This window comes from Corvus brachyrhynchos, unplaced genomic scaffold (assembly GCF_000691975.1).
Source record: "Corvus brachyrhynchos isolate BGI_N302 unplaced genomic scaffold, ASM69197v1 scaffold10, whole genome shotgun sequence".
Lineage (NCBI taxonomy): Eukaryota > Metazoa > Chordata > Aves > Passeriformes > Corvidae > Corvus > Corvus brachyrhynchos.
Genome location: NW_008236180.1, coordinates 5,330,814 through 5,336,768, shown reverse-complemented (window position 1 = coordinate 5,336,768; position 5,955 = coordinate 5,330,814).

The following is a 5,955-nucleotide window of genomic DNA, read 5'->3' as shown; positions in this document are numbered from 1 at the left end:
TGAAAACTTCAAATATCAACTTTGGTGTAGAGGCTACTGAGCAAAATAAACAAGGGATAAAGCAGGACCAGTAATTTAAAGACAGGCCTTGATCTTAGCAAAGGAGAACACATTGGGCAAGTCAGCCTGTGTGAATCCACTATAAACTCCTGCAGCTCCAGAGTGCAATGAGGAGCTGCTCTGAGTAGGAAACAGTGCAGAAAGTGGTAATTAGAATTCTGGATGCAGCAGAGAACTGCTGATCCACTGGGCAGGTTTATGCAATTAAGTCTCTCATGAAGATATCCTACATAATTTGCCAAACTTCTTAAGCAATCGCTCATTGGCATCATTAGTTTTACATCAAATTACAGCATCGTACTACAGTTTATAAAACCCCTGAGTTTTGCCACACAAGCAGCAAAGCATTGAAATCAAGTTCTGCTTGCTGAATCAGAAACCAGAAGTGGCCAAGTGTATCAAAACAAAAACAATTGCACATTCTACCTTGGTGATATAGTTAGCTGTATCTGTGCCTTTTTACAGGAACAGATTGATATATATATAGATTTTTTTTAGCATATTTTTATATAGTGATGTCAGTCATGACAGTGTTGTCTACAGCCTTTCTTTAAACCTGTTTATTTACTGGAGGGGTTTTTTTTTGCTCCTAAGACACCCTAGGAATGCACATGGTAAAAACTGACATTTCTTTGGCTATGAAGATGGAAACACTTCAGAACTAACCCAAATACTTTAAATTACTGATACAGTTATTTCAGTTTGGGTTGGGGTTTTTTTTGTCTGTGTTGTTTTAGAAGGAATAACTGGTTTTGCAATATGTGCTGTAAATTACAGCAAAAAAAAAAAAAAAAAAAAAAAAAAGTGGAAGAGTGCCAGGCCTGAAAAACAATAACCAAGTCCCCTGTCTCCTCTTACAGGTATCTCCTAAACAACCAAATAAACAGAAAACAGAATACATTTTATAGGAAATTCTACCTTCATTGACATCAATGGATTTTTTCCCCTTTGATTCACACTTATGCATAAAACAACATTTTTTTTTCAGTCAGTCTGGTTTAGTGTTATTAAAGATAGTGGCGGAGTCATTGAAAATGGTGAAGGACAAAACTCAGAGACTTCAGGCAACTCCAGGCAAAGTTGCTCCTCATCCAGGGCTGCATCTGCCTGGTTGAAGGCAAAGTGACCCAGGTTAAGAACATCTACTACCAATGGAACCACTGGAAATATACTGATGAATTCTGAGAATCCAATTTCTTCTCAAGGTGATGGACAGTGAGGAATTTGATTAAACAGATAAAGCTCCAGGATTAGGTGTGTTGGTTCATCAAGCATTCCTTACTGTGAGTAATCATACACTTTGTACCTGAGGAAAGACAGAATTACACAGCTCTGCTTTGCTTCTGTAAATCAAATGAAAATTTAGAATCAAAACAGAAGTGTTTGTAAAATGACACAGGAGACGGGACAGGACTTATTTCCATGACTACTGAGAAAAAAAGGTCCAGTTAGTAGCACTCTGTGGACTCCTGTTTCAGAGACACACTGACTCTAGAGACCTATTTCTACAAATTAGACAAATTCAGACATTCTTTGACAAGTTACTTGGCTTAGGCCTGGCTGGTTCTACTGATTTATCATCACTGCAAACCAAATTTCAAGCTGACCTGTTCCTTCCACAGCTTTCTGTGCTGTTTTCTGTGCCAGCAGCATTGCCTGCCTGGCTGTGGCTGCAGTTTGTCCCTTTTGTCCCTGCTTAGGACCCACCCTAGGAAACAACCTTAAGCATCATCCACATGTTGTAGCATAAGGGATGATGCTGCTGAAAGGTGCTTGTGAACGCCCTCAGTAAGAATGAAATGCCAAAAAAAAAAAGGCCTTAAAAGGATCTCCCAGACCCCTGAGTAGTTCTGTGTGTGCTTAAAGGAGCATATGTGCTTCATGAAAATCTGCTGCCACCCTCCGCCACAGCGAAAGCTGAGTGTGGCTGTCGTTCTAGTGTCAGCTAGGCAGGGTTAGTGCTTCCCTGCTTCCCTTCTGAAGATCCTTTCTGCTCATGCTGGCTCCTTGTTTTTTTACAAACTAGTATTTGTAGGTTGAAAAATAGATTTTTTTAAATGCCCCCGAGAAGAAAGGGATGAGCTGAGCAACCCTGATCACAATGCTGAAACTGTCAAGGAAGGGAATTCCTTCTGATCTGGGCTGCCCAGATGGGCTAATGGGACTTTAGTTTGGCTGACACTTAGGCACTATCAGTAAAAATCATCTTCAATAAAACATGCTCTGATGTCGACTTGGGATAGCCAAGGATTCAGGAATTGATCCTTGTGCTCACCTTGAGCTTGTTCACTATAAATCCACTGGTCCATCTTTATGCCTCTCTGTAAGCCTGGGCTATGATGGATTTATTAAACTGAAAAATCAGTAAGATGGCTTTTCCTTCTCCAATCCCCACTCTGCCCTGGGATATTTTAAAGCACAGCAGCAGCAGTAATGAACGTCTCTGTGCATACTCAGAGATAATTATTTGCACTGTTTCCATCTACTTTTCCAAGGTTTGCCATCTGATGCCCACCTAATATGAAGCCTCTCTCCGCTGGGAGAACGAGCACAACTGATCACAAGGGAAAAGTTCAGTTTGAGAACATATGTCTGAGCAAACAGAACAGATCCCCTGCCTGACAGCTGCTGCCCTCAGCCTTGCTGCTGCACCCTTATTTTGATTTAAATTCCCTGTTTTGCACCTGTAAGAAGCCACGCAGGGCAGATCTTGAGAGTGAATTTTCCATTCAATGTTTTTGTTTAATATAATCAAATATACCTTTGAGCAAAGGAAAAAGGTAATTAATTGGAAGAGGAAGAGGCAATGCTGCTCTAAAGGGCTGTGTGATAAGACTCTAACAACAAAGAGCTTTATCTTTGTGGTTCTTCCTCCTTCACAGGTTTAAGAGGGAGAAAACCATCTCCATATCAAACTATCTCCACCGATTCATTAAAAGATATGCAAAATGATCAAGCTCCAAGTTTTGGACAATTCCCTGGGCAGTTCTGTTAAAGCAAAACTTCCCACAGATTTCACACTGAAAAAAAATGGATTTTCAAAGTACAGCTAAAGCTTACAAATCACATCAGAACTCTTCTCTTCAGGAGGTCCTCATAAGTCACAAAGGATATTTTATTCAGAAATACTGAAATGTTCCAAGGCACTGAGATTGCTTATTTTGTAGGAGGATTTATGGATCTGAGAGTAATTTGGTGCAGGAAGAGGCTCCAGAAAAATGTACTTCTGCCTGTACTTCTTACCTATGGAAGAAAAATCCTGTTAGATTCTATATCCAGGATATAGAATCTATATCCTAGAAAAGGTTAAATGACTGGGTTTAATGCAAAAGCAGGCAGACGACACTCTTTTGCAAATGTTCATGAGGCACACCAAAAATTACAGGATTTGGAATGAAATTTTTGCTTTGTTAAGGGCACTAGCACATGGTGTTCTAAAATAATGACAGAAATAGTCGTAGCCATATTGCTTATCCCAGAAATCCAACGCTTCTAGGGAGAATGCCAAATGCCAGGCGGATTTCTCAGTTGTTGCAAAGTCTTAGGAAATTACTGATCATCTTCTGGGGGGGAACCACTGATCCAGCCAAGGGCTCAGCACCCTTAGGTGACACAACAGCCAGCCTGGCTTTTAAGGCTGAAATCAGCCTAAAGAGTGGGAAGAAAAAGAAAGGAATAAAATCATGCACATCTTCCATGGCTCATATCTGCTTAAACCCAAAAGTAGGATTTAAAGTTGAACGAGAGAACTGTAATTTTTTCTGAAAAATCTGTTCAGTGACTGAAAAAAAAAAAAAACCAAAAAAAACCCCAGAAAAATTTAATGAGGGAAAAATTAAACTCTGGTCAAAATCCAGGTGGAGGCTGTACATGGCATTATTATAGGCTCCCATATGTTTCCTAGAGGCATTGAACATGACAAGGGAATTTAGACACAGGGAAATGTAATTATTTGTGATTGACACAAAATAGCAGCCCGTTTATGCTCACACTGATCCTGTTGAATTAATATTATTCTACTGAATTGAATTCTTCTCAGATGCTATTGTATTTTCTGAGGTAGCCATAGGTTTCTTCACATTCTGTTTCACGTTACTTTTTTTAGCCATCAGAACTTAGTGACATAAAAATTGCTGTCTGAGTTGACACAGCTATTCCCTCTTGATGTCTTTAAGTAGGAGCATAATGTGACAGATCAGAGTGCTGAAACTCAGTGTCTCACACAGGCTTAAAAATAAGTTATTCCTGCAAAACTTTGAAAACTATTCTACAGGGGAGCAATTTTTATACTCTGAAATTTATTTGCTTTTCTTTCTCCCTTCATTTTTCTATGCCTAGAAACATGTATGAAAACAGGGATTTAGTTGATCAGGAACTCATTTCCTCCTGCTGTGCAGCCATCACAGGAAATCATAACCCTTTCTCTCAGTAGCAGCTGAGGACTAGGTAGCAGCATAGATCAAATAAACACTGAAAGGTTAAAGAGGCCTGGGTTTATCTCCAAAAACATGAGGACTTGAGTTTGAGATTGGTAAAATCCTGTTGATAGGTAATTTTGGCTCAAAACGAGGAAATCAGTGTGGAGCCTGGGCTGTGTGAAGGCAGGTCCAGCACAAGCAGGACACAGGTACAATGGTGACAGCAGGCAGAAGGGAAATTTCTGGAGATTCCTGTAGTCTTGATGCGGAGAAGTCATTTCAGCAAGATCTCTTGTCACTCTGGAGCTCTCAGAGGAAGCTATTCCTGGAGAACTTCCACAGCATCTAAGCCAGACTGGAGTCACAGAATCCTTTCCATTCCAAGAGGCCAGACTGAACCCCACTGGAAAAAGGGGATTCGTGTCCAGAACTCACACTACCAACCTTCCCAAGGCTTCACACATGAGGTTTTGGGTTTAACTCATTTCAAATGTTTATGTAATGTTAGATTAACCTGTTTGGGGTATAAATTACATCAAGGCCAAAACAATGACACGAGTCAGCTCTTTGGGTATCAACAGGTACAGAAAGTTCAATTTCAGAAAATTGTATCTTTCCCTTCCTGCTTTTTATTATGTGGATAATTTGCATTAAAATAATGTCTCTGCTTGTGTTTTCCCCCACTGCTTTATTATTCATTCAGAACACTCATTCCTTGCATATGATGCGATCATTATTTGCTGTTGAAACACTTTTAATGTCACAAAACGGATTAAATCTTCAATGAGGAATGAGCAATTGGAAAACCCTATCACCTAAGCAACCGCAGTCCCATTTCATGCCTGTGTGTCTAATTATACCTAACAAGGCAAAAACCCCTAATCTCGGAGGGAATGATACATTCTCTGTCTTCCCAAACTTTTTTTTTTTTTTTACATTTTAAATGATGGGCAAAGCTGGTGGGTTCTGCATTTTGTAACCAAGCCAGGCACGGTTATTTGTTAAGCATCCATGCCAGGTTGATATTTGATATAAAATGATCCAAGGAGGAGGAATCTGGGGGGATTTGCAGTGCCCGGGACTTTTCCCAGCACAACTTCCCACTGTGGCAGCTCCTTGGGCTGGATGAGGATGGGTCCTGAGGGCAAACACTGGACTGGCCAACACTTCCCAGACTAAGAGGGTGAGCACTAGGGTGGCCGAGGCTTCCTGGGCAGCAGGTCCTGCCCTGAGCCCCCACTGTGACTCCCCAGTGCCGGCACCCAGTCCCAGGGATCTCAGAATCCAGAGAGCCCTACGGAGCCCACTGGGATGGCAGCGTTGTGCTGCCTCCACAACTCGCCTAAGAGACCCTGAAACGTGACAGTGGTCCTTTTCCCCAGGCCCAAAAAGCTGTTCCCAGAGGCCCATAAGGAACACCCAGAGGCCCATAATTTTCCCCAGAGGTTCCGAAGCCACTTCCCAGTGGTCCATAACG